Raw genomic sequence first — 16,243 nt, 5'->3', positions numbered from 1 at the left:
GACCCCAGCTGTCCCTTTGGCCGAGCGTCTGGGGGTACACAGGGACACAGAGTTGCTGTGAGAGGAAAGCTAAGGGCCTCGGGAGTGATGGAAGCCCAAGACGGTGAGGCAGGCCCACTTCACGTCTTGGCCGTCGTGGGAAGGAAGGGCTGGGCCCCGTGGGTACAGGCGTGCCGCCCACCCAACCTCCTTAAGACCAGGAGCCAGGCGCCCACCTTGCTGTGGTCGCTGACTCTGGAAGCTGACTGAGTTGTCTACTGGCTCGGGAAGCAAGTCGGCGAGGCAGAAGAGGCCCATGAGACCAGACGTTGAAGGCAGAGACGCCAGGAGCCTGTAGGCTCTCTGCTCCAGAAGACGGGAGAACCTGAAGGAAGAAGACAGGGCCCCGTCCAGGCTCTGCTCTGACCCAGGAAGCCGATGGCCTCTGTTCTGCTGTTTACACAGCACAAAACCGTGGTTATTTATAGTGAGAGGAATGTAAGACAGGGGGCTTGAAAATATTTTCCAAACCAAAGCTCTGTACGGGTATTGACGGATTCACAAGGAGAACCCACCATACTGTGAGGAAGTCTAAGCTATGTGGAGGGGCCACCTGGAAAAAGAGAGATGACTGACTGGCCCCTAGTTGTTCAACCTGTCTCAGCTGAGGTACCAGACTTGTGAGTGAAAAACCGCTCTAGGAAGGTCCAAGGCCAGCAGATACCACATGGAACAAAGATGAGCCATCCTCACTGAGCCCTGCCAAAACTGTAGAATCATGAGCAAATAAATGATTGTTGTTCTAAGGCACTAAATATTGGGGTAGTTTTAAAAGCAGCAATAAGTAACCAAGACAAAGCTAAACAAGAGAAAGTCCCCTAAGATATAGATCAACCTTCTGTAGGCTCCACAAGGCAGACTTTGGGGGATAATTCTTTTTTTTTTTTTTTTTTAATCTTATCTCAGGAGTCATTTGCTTTCTGTTTACTCTCTTGCTGATTTATAATCGTCCCACCTGGTGCTTGTTTATCCCAGTGTTATACCAAGGGTGGGAGGAGGAAACATTGGAGAAGTCTGCCCCAATGAGGGAGGAGTATTTTATCACTGTACCTTGTTTGGAACTGTTAGAGCATGAAATAATAAAAAGCAAACAGAATTTTCATCAGTTTTATTATTGTTTTTAAGTTCTCTCCATTCACGCACACACACAAATCCACTGCTTGTTGCCTGAACGGGTGGCTCCCATTGCCTCTCTCCTTGGTGAGCCACTGGTTTACATACACACACAGTGAGACTCAGAGTAATGTCTCCACAGCACAGAGCTGTCTGAACACAACCAAACTGTCAAATCACACAGCTGCAAACCAGCCTCTTGTCTGTTGGCTGACAAAGACCCAGCCAGGTTCCCTGCCTGGGCAGACCCAGTGAATCCAACCTTCCTTTAATTCACAGGATGATTCTCAGTGGGTTGCCATAGTACCCACTTCCAAGCTGACCCCTTGCTGTGGGGGTGACCCTTTCCCCATCTGTCAGAGCCCTCCTGTCTGTTTTCCATGGAGCTCAATGCACTGCCTTATCTACCCCAACAAAAGAGATTCAACCTCAAGTTTTGTTTTGAAGAACCACAGGGCAGGACCACATTTCTGCCAACTTCCAGAAACAATACAGCTAATGCCCCTGCCTCCTGTTAACAAAGGCAGGCTACGGCCATTACCCTGCCAGTTGCGTCAAGGCTGCTAAAGAATGTTGTTTCCTACCAAGCTGCAGATGGGGAACCCCGTAGGGTGGCTGCTCAGGGCAACCTCAGAACAACAAAGCAACAAGTCATTCAGTCTTTACTGAGGAGACTCCCAAAGTAAAGTCTGCCCAGGTAGTTTTCAATCCGTCCATCAACACAGCGTCTTCTAGGCTTCTACTGTCCATCCAGCTTGATGTCAAGTATCTGGGAAAGACAGAAGATTTGTTTGTTTGTTGTTTGTGCATTTTGGGAAAACAAATCATTTGGAATTCCAGTGAAATCTGTTGTCATAAGAGAAAGAAAGAAAGGGTCTGTCTTGCTCTCCAGAAAGCCTGGAACAGAAGGAAGCAAGAGGTTTGGTGAACTCCTTTCTGGAAAAGAAACAAAAAAAGTCAGGCAACTGGGCTGCCAGTTATCATCTCAGGAAGAAGTCAGGAATGATACTAGAGCCATTGTGTGCTAGCTTTTCAGGACTCTGTAACCTCTGTTACTCCAGCAGATTCGTTTTTTTAAATGAATGATGATTAGAAATAAAATCCTTAAAAGCGTCTGTGTTCTGGCTGAGGCTCCAGGAGGGAGAAGGGAGGTGGGGCCACCTTGCTTGACAGCCAGTGTTTGAGGAGCAGAGCCCCCAAGAGCCGTGGTGGTATGGGGTGGATTGTGAGTGACTGACAACGGTCCCCCAACCTAGTGTGCTTTCTCCAGTTTCTGTAAAGTCGGGACTTTAAAGACTTTTTGGTTTCTAGGTGAATGCACAAAATGTGTCCAGTTATTTAAAATGTTTCCTTACAGCAGAGCAGAGGGTCATCCCTCCGTGGATGTGACTGAGATCCATGATCTAGAGTAGCCCTCTATACACAGCACGTGAGCCATGAAGCTGAAGACAACACCCGTCCCCCACCCTGGAGCAGCAGACATGACCTGTCCCAGTACTAAAGCAGCTGTTATCTGAGGAGTGTGAGCAAAGGTCTTTTGTTGGTCCTGCTGCGGAAGCTACCTCTTCACTCTCACGGCTACTTCTGGGTCATTGCCCAGCAGCCCGCATGTGCCAGAGGCAGCTCCAGGTGGGATCTGTAACCATGAATCACTCGGTTATGGGACAGCTTGAGCAGAATGTGTCTTCCTGCCTTTCTCCAAGGTGGTGACGTAGACAATGTGATTTCTCCTTATGTAAACTACATGCTGCCTGCCAGTCTACCTATTTAAAGAAAACTTGTTTACTGGGTTATTCTTTTTGCTGGAATTAACTACCTTAAATATCCATTACATTCTGCAAGGTTAATTTGTGTTCAGGTTTTTCAAGGCTTTGGCCATGAAATCAGAGGCAGGAGGGTTTTTGATTTCTATTCTTTGGGGGCCTCTTTCCCTGTTTACTCCTCTGGTAGGAGTCGTCCTGTCTCTTCCTTTGAAGCTCAGACAGAAGGAGGATGTGAATAGAATAGCCTGTAAAAACTGAATGTCATAAAGTAAAATTTAAAATAAATAAATAAATAAATAAAAGCTGAACGTCACCCACTCATTCCTTCAGGCCTGCTGTATTTACAGCATCCATTCATTCATTAAGTAATTATTTAATGAGCACCTACTCTATGCTGAGCACTGGAGATAACCGCAGTGAACAAAACAGTCTCAGCCCTTAGGAAGCTATCCTCTAGTGGAGGAGATAAGTATGGAATGTAATGGATGCTGTGAAGAAAGACAAAGCTGGATACAGGATTAGACAGAGGTTGGTGGGGAGGTGTTTGTAAGGCCTTACCAACAGCCATGAAAAGAAGAGAAGCAAAAGGCAAAGGAGAAAAGGAAAGATATATCCATCTGAATGCAGAGTTCCAAAGAAGAGCAAGGAGAGATAAGAAAGCCTTCCTCAGTGATCAATGCAAAGAAATAGAGGAAAACAATAGAATGGGAAAGACTAGAGATCTCTTCAAGAAGATTAGAGATACCAAGGGAACTTTTCATGCAAAGATGGGCACAGTAAAGGCCAGAAATGGTATGGACCTAACAGAAGCAGAAGATATTAAGAAGAGGTGGCAAGAATATACAGAAGTGTACAAAAAAGATCTTCACGACCCAGATAATTACGACGGTGTGATCACTCACCTAGAGCCAGACATCCTGGAATGTGAAGTCAGGTGGGCCTTAGGAAGCATCACTAGGAACAAAGCTAGTGGAGGTGATGGAATTCCAGTTGAGCTGTTTCAAATCCTGAAAGATGATGCTGTGAAAGTGCTGTACTCAATATGCCAGCAAATTTGGAAAACTCAGCAGTGGCCGCAGGGCTGGAAACGGTCAGTTTTCATTCCAGTCCCAAAGAAAGGCAATGCCAAAGAATGCTCAAACTACTGCACAATTGCACTCATCTCACATGCTAGCAAAGTAATGCTCAAAATTCCCAAGCCAGGCTTCAACAGTACATGAACCATGAACTTCCAGATGTTCAAGCTGGTTTTAGAAAAGGCCGAGGAACAAGAGATCAAATTGCCAACATCCGCTGGATCATGGAAAAAGCAAGAGAGTTCCAGAAAAACATCCTCTTTTGCTTTATTGACTATGCCAAAGCCTTTGACTGTGTGGATCATAACAAACTGTGGAAAATTCTTCAAGAGATGGGACTAGCAGACCACCTTACCTGTGTCCTGAGAAATCTGTATGCAGATCAAGAAGCCACAGTTAGAATTGGACATGGAACAAATGTCTGGTTGACTGGTTCCAACTCAGGAAAGGAGTAAGGCTGTATATTGTCACCCTGCTTATTTCATTTATATGCAGAGTACATCATGTGAAATGCTGAGCTGGATGAAGCACAAGCTGGAATTAATATTGCTGGGAGAAATATCAATAACCTCAGATATGTAGATGACACCACCCTTATGGCAGAAACCAAAGACTAAAAAGCCTCTTGATGAAGGTGAAAGAGGAGAGTGAAAAAGCTGGCTTAAAGCATAACATTCAGAAAACTAAGATCATGGCATCTGGTCCCATCACTTCATGGGAAATAGATAGGGAAACAGTGGAAACAGTGGCAGACTTTATTTTTGGGGGCTCCAAAATCACTGCAGATTGTGGCTGCAGCCATGAAATTAAAACACGCTTACTCCTTGGAAGAAAAGTTATGACCAATCTAGACAGCCTATTAAAAAGCAGAGACATTACTTTCCAACAAAGTTTGGTATAATCAAAGCTATGGTTTTTCCAGTAGTCATGTATGGTTGTGAAAGTTGGAACATAAAGAAAGCTGAGCGCCAAAGACTTGATGCTTTTGAACTGTGGGGTTGGAGAAGACTCTTGAGAGTCCTTTGAACTGCAAGGAGATCCAACCAGTCAATCCTAAAGGAAATCAGTCCTGAATATTCATTGGAGGGACTGATGCTGAAGCTGAAACTCCAATCCTTTGGTAACCTGATGCGAAGAACTGACTCATTTGAAAAGACCCTGATGCTGGGAAAGATTGAAGGTGGGAGGAGAAGGGGACAACAGAGGATGAGATGGTTGAATGGCATCAGTGACTCAATGGACATGAGTCTGAGTAAACTCCGGGAGTTGGTGGTGGACTGAAAGGCTTGGGTTGCTGCCATCCATGGGTCGCAAAGAGTTGGACGCGACTGAGTGACTGAACTGAACCGGTGGGGAGGTAAGGATGATCAGATGGAATTCTCTGAGGACAGAAGGACGTGAGATGAAGGGGCAGCCCAGGCAGCCAGGAGAGCCAGCGCAAAGGTCGGAAGCACAAGAGTCCTTGTGCTCATGGAATAGCGCTGCTCTCGCACCAAACAGTGTCACTGAGAATTTGGCAGGAGCTGGTATCTGACGGTTGCCTGAGCAGACCCGTAAGTCCACGAGTTCAAGAGGACTGGCCCAGATCTTGAAATTCCTCTGTTAGTCTTTGGGTTTTTGCCACAAAGGCATATAGGTCCCTGAGAAGTGGCTTTTGTGATTATCATTATGTCCTGGGACTAAATTTCAGAGCCCTAAGAACAATGGCTTCAGGGAGTCAATTCAGTATCATGTTGGGAAGGCAAAACCACTTTGCAGCTTATACTATCTGGTAAAGAAGGAAGGGACAGGAAATTGCAGAGTTCCTGTGCTAAAGTGGATCATTTATCTCCTGGTGCCTCAGTTTCCTTAATTGTAAAAGACGGGAAATAATACCTACTTAGAGAGACAGTGAAAGCAAAAAAATGCTTGGGACATGTAGGTATTTGACAAATGTTTGTTCTCACCAGCACACTGACCTTTATCTAAGAATTTTATTTTAAAGATTTTATTTCTAATCACATTGCGGAAATAGGATGTTTTTAAGAGAAAAAAACTTAAGTTTAAAAGTGTTAATAATTTCTGAGAACTTGAGCCTACCTCCAAACAACAAAGATGAAGAAAATACCCTTATCTTCTTTAATAAGTCTATAAGCAAGAACCACAGAGGTGGTCTGGACCCATGTTTGAATTTGTCCCAATGAAACCTGCATTTTGTATTATCTGATAGTTTAAAACTAGAGTTTGGAAAATAAGTGCCTCCCTAGCAAACACTGATACAGCAGAGTTACTTTACCGGCTCAAACACCAGTGCAGTGGAAACTAATTAATCCAGGAAAGTAAACTCCTGGAAGCCATATTGTCCATAATCAGGAATAGCGTTTAAAGTGAGAAGCAGCTGAACTTCATGATTAAGAGCACCAGTTCTGGAATCAGACCTTAGTGCAAACTATATACCCTACCTTGGGTTTAACCTCTCTTACCCTTGGTTTCCTCACCTGCAAAGTAAGGATGATAAGAATGTCTCATTAGGTGGTTCTGATAAGTAAATGAGATCATGCATATAAAGCATTTAATATAATGCTCAGCACTATAGTAGGAGCTTCTTAAAATGTTATTAGTGTAACCTGAGTGTACTGAGTCCTGCAACCTTCAGGAGAGTGATACTGAGACAACAGGTAAAAAAAAGCCTCTCGACAAGGTGAATTTTGAGTCAAGCCCTGAGTGATGTAAAGGAGCAAATAGGCCTTGTGAGGCTCTAAGCAGTGACTCGGAGTAGAGGCAGAAGAAACACTAAGCGTAAAGGCCACCCCAGGTGTACATAGAGGGCCAGTAGAGTGCCGGGAGTTTGGTGAGCGAAGGGGCTTTGGAAGAAGATGCTGTCCAAAGGGTAACGAGGAAACTTGCAAGCAGGAATAAGAAATCTGGATTTCATTCTAAATATGATGAGAAGTTAAAGTCTGGAGTTTCAGACATCTTGAGTCCAAAATGTTCTTTGGCTATTCAGGGAAAATGTTCCGGGCAATTGAATATTGAGCCTGAAGCTCAAGGAACAGGTAGGTAGGGGTTGCTCATGCAAATGTATGACTTATCAGGTTTTTATTAACACTTCAAGCCAAAGAACTGAATGGAATGACCTAGGGAAAGATTATAGACAGAGAAGAGGGCTGAGGCCTGGCCAGGGGCTCTGACTTTTAGAAGACAGAAAGAAGGAATATTCAGCCGAGAAGACTGAGAAGGAGCAGTCAGTGGGGTGAATGAAAACTTAAGAGTGAAATAACCTGGAATCCGAGGGCTGAAAATGCCTTCGGAAGGAAAGAAACTGCAGAGAAGCCGAGTCTGATGAGGATGGCAATGTGTCTTCTGGATCCAGGAGGATGGCGGCCAGCGGTAACGTTGGGTGAGCAGGTCTGGCAGATTGGTTGGTGGCTACGGAACGCTGACTGGAAAAGGTTAACAAGAGAAGGGAAAATGCAGAGAGAGACTAGGAGTGGAGGAAGCAGAGGCAGAAAGTCTAAGTGTATTAATTTGCTAGGGCTCATAGCAAAGTGCCACACACTGGGTGGCTTAAACACTAGACATCTGTTTCCTCACAGTTCTTGAGACTTGGAAGTCCAAGATCAAGGTGTAGGCAGGCAGGGTTGATTTTTTCCTGAGGCCTCTCACCCAGACTTGCAGGTGGTGGCCTTCCCTCTGTGTGTGTCCTAATATTCTCTTCTGGTGAGGGCACCAGTCATACTGGACCGAGGCCCACTCAGACTGCCTCCGTTTAACTCAATCACCTCTGGAAAGGCCCGATTACGAATGTAGTCACGTTCTGAGGTGCTAGGATTTATGGCTTCAACATGTGGATTTCAGGGCAATGGCTTATCACTAAGCAATTCCTCTTCAGGAATTTTGCTGTGAAGGGGAGCAAAGGGCTGCACTGGAGGTGACAGGGGAGACAGGGAGGTTTTGTCTTTAGTTTGGATTTTTACTCTGGGAGAAGTTCCAGCCACTGGTACTGCTGGTGAGAAAGGCACAACAGAGAAGCTGAGACCACTGTGAGGGAGACAGGGGGTCGGTACAAAGTCCTCAAAGCTCTGAGAGGGGATGGGATCTAGAGGTGTGAAATGATTTACCCAGATCACTAACTTGTGAGTGGTGGGGCTTGCACTCGACCCAGAGACTCATGGTCTCGCCAGCTACATTTCAATACCAGCAATCACTGTAGGAATTCCCCAGGAAAGGAGCAGAGGATCACAACGGAGTAAACACGATCAAGCCTGGACTTATAGCTGCCCCAGCTACCTACTAGCCCTGCGCTCAGGGGTTGGCTGGGTCCACAGAAGGGGAAGGAAGAGAAGTAAGTGAGGCACTGTCCGACTGATCAATGACCTGAAACACCCCCAGAAAGTCCAGTTCCACTGTGGCTGAATATTTGGAATCTGTGACCCAGAACTGGCCTATTTGAACTGAACTGTGCTTCAGGTCACCACCAGTTTCAGCCAGTTACATCATCAGCTTTTCACATGCAGATTGCTACCCTCTTTCACAAGCCCAAGGAACCGTGGCTTTGTGATTTTGCTTTTACAAGCTCTCTTATCACAGCATGTGTGTGTTGGAGCCCAGATGTTAAACAAATCAATCAGTAAATAAACCTTGGCCTCACATTTTGTACAAAATTAACTGACACATGGACACACAGCCTCTATGTCACGGGGTCTCTGAGTGGAAACACTTCATTCTTTTTTTTTTTAAACTACTTTATTGAGATATAGTTCAACTGTCATAAATTTCCCTCATTTAAATTGTACATTCACTGATTTTTACTGTATTCACAGAGTTGTCAGCACTTCCTTCCTGACACTGTGGTTTTCACCTGAGCAGACAGGTCACACTCCCAGTGTTGGTACACCTCTGCTATTTTAATCATGGCCAGTTCCTACCCTGAGAAGGTTACCCAAAGGCAAATGTAGGTCTGACTGTGACTTCCCTGGTGCCTAGTGAGCAGCTGATGAACTGGCCAAGTTCACTGGTAAAGACCACTCAGTGTCTGTTACGTGGGAGACTGTTGTGGAATAAATAGATTGAGTGAGCAGGTTTTGCTACAGGGAGGCATGGACAGTCTACTTGGAACTCAGACAATGAGGTCTCAGTATGTTTAATCCAAACGGCAGAACACCAAATCCCTTACATTTGTTCCACATCTTCTTACCAACCCTTTCCCCTAAATGCTCCATTTCATTATCCTCCAAAGTGTTTGTTTTGAAACTACGTATGTCCTCCTTCCTCTCATGGAAACCACCTGTAGCAGCAACCACTGGGACTGCTGCAAACATTTGTTTTTGATAACAGTGTATTTTGAACGTCTGTGGTTTCAATTTCTATTTTTGTCCCTTACTGTCATAACTTTTCAATCTTTTTATGCCTTTTATGGGTAGTTTTGCTTTTCCCAAGCATTTGAAATCTGCCGAATGTGTCAGCTACATAAACTGTGAACTAAGAAATTTATAATTTCAAAATCAGCATAACTGTCCATGACTTACAGCTCTCAAGATGTTTCCATCTACAATATTTAAGTTGATCCTCACAACAACTAAATGGCCAGAAAACCAAGGTTTCCTGGCTGGTCAGCAACAAAAGTTATAGTAAAAAATGGGTGATTTGAATTCTAGTCTAGGATTTTCCCCTTCCAGAACACTGGCCATCATATATGACTATGGTTCTCCAACTTTAGCTGAATCAGAATTGTTGAGGGGGCTTGATACAACAGAGACTGTGAACTCTACCCCCAGCCTGTCTGATTCAGTAGGTCTGGGCTGAGAGCTAAGAATGTTATTCACGTCCAAGCTCCTCCACTTTCTCCCCTGCCTTCCCCTTCTAGCTTCCCTTGCAGCTAGGGGTGGTCATGTGACATATTCTGGCCAATGAGATGTGAGGAAAAGTCTTGGAAAACCCATGCTTTCCTAATGCAAAGGGACATATTTGGGCCTTCACCCTTCCTACTTCTTCTTGTTTAGAACTTATAAGTAGTGCTTGGAGGTACAACAGCATTTATGACCAACATGCTGAAACTGGCAGGACAGGAAGATAGGAAGAGGTTGGGTCTCTGACAGTCCTCGGTTGCTTATCTCCAGATTTCTCTTCAGGTGAGAAAAATAAATCCCTGTTTAAGCCACTGTAGTCAGGTTCTCTGTTACTTGTAGTCAAAAGCATACCTACTCAATACAGAGAAAGAAGGATAGAAGGGTGAATGAGAATCTGGGGCACTGCATGAGAAATGGCACTTAACAAGCATTTGTGAGGCCCTATTCTGTAGCTGACATTGTGCCAGGTGAATGAGACATGATTCCTGTTGAAAAGGCCACCATGTAAATACACAAATAATAACACAGGTGAATATTACTCAGCCATAAAAAGGAACCATGTTGGATCATTTGTAGAGATGTGGATGAACCTAGAGTCTGTCATACAGACTGAAATAAGTCAGAAAGAGAAAAACAAATAGTATATGTTAACGCATATATGTGAATCTAGAAAAATGGTACAAATGAACCTATATGCAAGGACAGGAATAAAGATAAAGGTGTAGACAACACACGTGTAGAGATGCAGAGGCGAAGGGGAAGAGAGGATGAATTGGGAGATTGCGACTGACATACATACACCACCATGTGTAAAATAGCTAACTAGTAGGAACCTGCTGTATACCACAGGGAGCTCAGTTTGGTGCCAAAGGGGTGGGATGGGAGGTGGAAGTGGCAGGGAGGTCCAAGAGGGAGGAGACATATATATGCATATATATGTGTGTATGTAAACATATATGTATGCATATACTTTCATTTCATTGTACAGCAGAAACTAACACAACATTGTAAAGCAACTATACCCCCAAAAGTTTAAAAAACAAAAAACATATGACAAGCACAAAGGTAGAAGCAAAATGTTTTGGAAACCCAGACAAAGAATGTTTCCTAGGGAGGTCAGCAAAGGCGCCTAGGAGGTGACATTTTAGCAAAGTCCTGAAAGATAAATAAAATTGCCAGAGAAAAGGGAAGTAAAAAAAGCTCTATGTACTGTGTTCCTTCTCACCCTTACCTTTAAGGGCCAGAGGCTAGCCCAGCTGGGGATATATTGGGACAAACTGCCAGCAGAGTCCACAGCTATGCACGAAACTCAAAGTCCAATGAACCAGGAGTGAAGTTGTCAGGATTGGCAGGAACTCCTTGTCACAGTTCAGGGAGCCAGAAATCTGGGGCTGAAAGACCAGAGCAAGAGATCAGAGGGCACTTGGTCCAGGGCGGGCCAGGAACCCCATAAGATGGGCAGAGACTTGCTTCTCAAGCAGGTAAGAAACTTAGGGCACCAAACACCCCATTTCATGATTTCTTATCATTCAACTTCCTTTTCACTCTCAGCACCCATCCTGTTAGGCTTGCAGGAAATTCACTCTTAGTCTTTCCTGTGGCTCCCGCCTGCACCCAGGCTCTGATGAAATCCTGGTCTGTTACTCAGCCGGCAGGGCCCTGCGCTCCCCTTTGCTGCTGTCTCTGTGACACACAAACCCTGGCTGCGGGACCCTATCGCCCTGAGATATCATGACCATTTCCACCAACTGCCCGATACATCCTCCGGTGCTTCTGGAAAGCAGGGCTCAGGTCCCTGCTGCTGGCGGGCCCCAGAAGCCCTTCTTTCCTCTCCCCAGGCCGAGGCATCTCTTCTTGTTTGGAGGAAATATCTCCCTCTGGTCAATTTCCACTAGGAATGTATCCTCCCCACCGCCATCCCTGTGCAGCTCAGCTGACTTCGGGCTAGGGAAAGACGAGCCAGGAAGGGAAGTGTCTGCAAGCCAACCCTGTTCCCGTGACACTGGAGCAGACCCTTTTAGAATGGGTGAAAGCGAAAGGGGAAATGCAAGGAGGAAAGTTTAAACTCTCAATTATTGGGCCACATATTAATGCTGGTGGTGAGGTTTAAGGGACCCCCCACACACGCCCCGGGAGGTGTGGTGTCCGAGTCAGGGAAAGCCTGAGATGTCTGGAGAACGGTGAGTACCTGGGGAGGCGGAGGGGACACCTTGGAGGACCATTTGTAGAATCTGGATTTTATTTTGTTGGCAACAGAATTCAGGGAAGGTCAATATGCTGTGTTGACACAAAACTTTTTTTTTTTTGGCCGTGCTGCACAGCATGTGAAATTTCCCCAATCAGGGATCAAACCTGTGCCCCCTGCGCCACCAAGATCTTTCTCTCTTGTTTGCTTTAAAGGGGCAGCTCTGATGGAAGATAAGCTGTGGAGAGCCTGTGCTTGGCCACAGGAATAACCCAGACAAAGGCGAGTGAGAATTTAAATCAGGGAGACAGAAAAGTGCCACCACGGTTCTGGGATAAAAGCAACAGAGAATCTGGTCACTGATGGGCTTTGATGGAATAAGGGGGAATAACAGAGAGAGAAGTTGAAGGAGAGTCCGAGATTTCTAGCTGTGGAGACAGAGTAAAGCCAGTTACCCGGAGGTGAGAGGACAGAAGGCAGAGGAGGGGATGGGAAGGGTGACGGGGAGGAGAGAACTAAACATATTTAGCCCTGGTTTTATGCCAGACATTGTTTCGGTATGTTTTTGTCATAAAAACCTACTTATGAAAGTAGTGGTATTATGTTCATTTCACAGGTGAGAAGGCTAAGGCTTAGAGGTGCTGCTGTTCACCCAAGGTTGCTTGGAGAGTAACAGTCAGGGTTGGAAATGATACCTGCCTGACTCCAGAATCCATGCCGTCCCCACCTGCTTCCAAGTGCCCCCCAGTGGGGATATCTGAGTCCCTTGGGAGCTTGGGAGATAGGCAGAAGGTGCAGGCATCAATTTGGGAGTCTTTATTATGTAGATGGTTCCTGAAACAGTGGGAGCAGATGAGACCAGCTGGGAGAAGTGCATGGCGCAAAAAGAGAAGACAAGGACAGACCCTGAGGAAGTTCACAGTTAAGGGTTGCATCAGCTCCACTGCTGACAGCAGATTTTCATTTTCTCATAACAGAAGTCCTGACGGGGCACTCAGCATGGTGGCTTCATTAGAGAGCCAGGCGCTCGTCTTCCCTTTCGCCATATTTCTCCTCGAATTTACCGCAATCCCAAAACGGCTGCTTTAGGTCCTGCTCTCCCATTTCAGGCAGAGGGAAAGCAGAAGAGGCTGAGAGCAAAGTATATCTTCCCGCCAAGTAAGCCTGCTTTTAAGAAAGTCTTTCTAGGAGACCTACTCCATAATTGCTGCTTACATTGGCCAGAATGTAGTCACTTGACCTAGCTTCAAGGGAGGCGAGGCGACGCAGTTCTTTAGACAGGCCTCTTATGGCTCCAACTAAATTGTGGTTCTTTTAAAAAAATTTTTTTTTTTCTTTTTCTTTTTGGCCACGCTGGGCCTTCATTGTTGCAAGCAGGTTTTCTCTAGTTGTGGTGAGCCATGAGCGGGGGCTCCTCTCTAGCTGCTGTGCTCAGGCGTCTTATTTCTGCAGCTTCTTTTGTTGCAGAGCGTGGGCTCTATGCCATGCGGGCTTCCCTAGCTGTGGCTCTCGGGCTCTAGAGCACAGGCTCAGTAGCTGTGGCGCATGGGCTTAGTTGCTCCATGGTATGTGGTATCTTAGTTCTGGGCTAGGAATCAAACCCTGCACTGGCAGGTGGATTCTCAACCAATGGCCCACCAGGGAAGTCCTAAATTGTGGTTCTTTTGGTTGAGAAGAAGGGAGAATGGAAACTGGGTAGACAACTGTAATCTCTGCTGTAATGAGGTAGGCAGAGGAAAGAAGAAGATAAAGAACATTTGGGGGTAGGGGAGAGAATGACACCATAACAAATGTAATAGTTAGGATGCTTTTAGTTTCAAGCTGTTGAAAACTCAGCTGAAACTAGCTTAAACTTTGCTCAGATAACCAAAAGAATGTAGAGTAGAGCACGTATGTTGGCTGGGGCTCTGGTTTTGCATATTTTCCTGGCTCTGCCCCCTCTTCATTGGCCTTGCCTCCTAGTTGGCTTCACAAAGGGTAGTAAAATGGCTGAAATAGTTCCAGACTCACACATGCACACCACATTATCCAGAGCCAGACAGGCCATCTTTTTAGCACGAGTCCTGAAATTTATTCATTCACTCAAAAATATTGCTGGGTAATGGGGTATGCACTTTTCTAGATGTTGGGGATAATGTCAGTCAAGCGGATGGATTCTGGCCCCACTGGACTGTTTGAGTCATCTATTGCTGTGTGACATATTTTTCCAAAACCGAGTGTCATAAGACAACCAACATTTGTTATTTCCCAGTTTCTGTGGGTCAGAAATTTGGCCATGGCCTGACTGGGGGACTCTCCTAGGGCTGTAATTAAGATATCAGCTGGGGCTGCTGGGGGGACCTGTTTCCTGCCCATTTGTGTGCTAATGCCTCGGGTCATCACTGACCGTTGGCCGGAGACATCAGTTCCTGGCAATGTGGGAGTGAGTTCTCTTGAGACGACTCTTGAGTAGCGTCTAAAGTGGCCAAGGACGTGAGCCATGGATGTCTGTGGAGGAGCGTTTCAGGAGGAGCCCAGGGCAGGAGCAAACTCCCTGAGGCAGGAGGGTGCTTGGTGTCTTTAAGGAGTCACATAACCAAAATGGCTGGAGCTGAGTGAGCAAGGAAGGAGAGAGAGAGGCAGGGTGGGAGAAGGATTATGGACGGACATACAGAACACAGTAAATCTTTACTGGAAGGTTCTGAGTGGTGGTGTGACATGATCCTCCTTACTTTTTAAAGGCTGTGTGGTGTGTAAAACAGATGATACAAGGGCCAAGAGTGAAAGCTCGGATTCTACAGCAGTAGCTCAGGTGGGAGGTGATGGTGTCTCGGGTTGGGTGGAAGTGGGCAGGAGTGATTGGATGCCAGACATGTTTAATAAAGCTTGTGGATAGACCGGATTTAGGGTATGGCAGAGAGGAGTCAAAGACAACTCGGGCTTCTAGTGTGAGCATCTGTGAGGCTGGGCTCGCCAGTTGCTGGGATGTGAACGGAGGACAAGTCTGGAAGAGTAAACCAAGGATCTACTTGCAGTCATGTGAAATTTGAGGTGCCCTTTAAATATCCAAGTGGAGATGGTTGCAGAGGAAGTTGGAGTCTGGCGTTCAGGGGTGAGATCTAGGTGGGCAAGAGAAGTTTGAGAGTCATCAGCATCAAGTTGGCATTTAAACCCACGGGACTAGATGAGATTACTCACCTGACAAATATGTCTCAGTGGACAAGACATCCTTCAGAACTTTTGGACATGGGAGAATGAGGAGGATCTAGTAAAGGGGACTGAGAAGGAGAATCCAGCAAGAAACAGTGGATGGTGCTGGGGAGGTAGGCAGCAGGCTCCGTGTCAGGGGCCACAGAAAGTGGTGCTTTCCACCTTCCAGATGCCTCCAGGGGGTTGGGGAGTGGGGCACAGGACTTGAAAGGTGGTAGAAGGTCATTGATGACATTAGCAAAGTCAGTTTGCAAAGCATCCTGGAGTCAACAGCAGGATGATGGTGAATTTTGGAAACAGTGAAGTTTAGGAAGAGACCCCTTGGGACCCATTGGTTCCCACTGGGTGTGACCCTCTCTTTTAAGAATTTCAATGTTAGAAACAATAACAGCATGAGGGAAAACACTCATTAAATTATTAAAAATTGGTAAATATCTCTATCAACAAAAACACTGTAAATTAAAACACCCCATAGAAAGAAGGAAACCTCTTAGTAAATATAACAAGTATTAGAATCTTTGTAATGGAAAAAAACTCATGCAAACTGATAAAAAATATACTAAGACCCTAACAGATAAATGGACAAAGGACTTGAACAGGCTGTTCACAAACGAGGAGATAAGTAAACAAAGATAAAGAAAAATGTTTGGCACCATTAGCCAGGAAAGAAATACAGAGAAAAACCACAGGATGACGTGTTTTAAACTATCAAATTAGCAAAAAACTGTTTATACCCTTTAACCTAGTAATTCGAGCTTCAGGGAATCCTAAGAAACTAAGCCAAAATGCAGATGAAAGACCTGGCCATAGCTTTATTTACAATAGTTAATAAGGGAATAATGCAAATGCTGATACCAAAAGAATGACTTGGAAAATTTTGGTACATTCATAAGTGGAATATTAATCAACCATCTATACCATATATACCCCAAATGAGATGAATTTAGGGTAACCGTGTCTTAGTCCATGTGGGCTGTTAGAACAAAATACCAGAGACTACAGTTTTCAGACAACGGAAACTGAATTCTCACAGTTCTAGAGGCTGGAAGC

This window comes from Oryx dammah, unplaced genomic scaffold, assembly GCF_014754425.2.
Source record: "Oryx dammah isolate SB20612 unplaced genomic scaffold, SCBI_Odam_1.1 HiC_scaffold_19, whole genome shotgun sequence".
In the NCBI taxonomy this organism is placed as follows: Eukaryota; Metazoa; Chordata; class Mammalia; order Artiodactyla; family Bovidae; genus Oryx; species Oryx dammah.
This window is presented reverse-complemented; position numbering follows the sequence as displayed.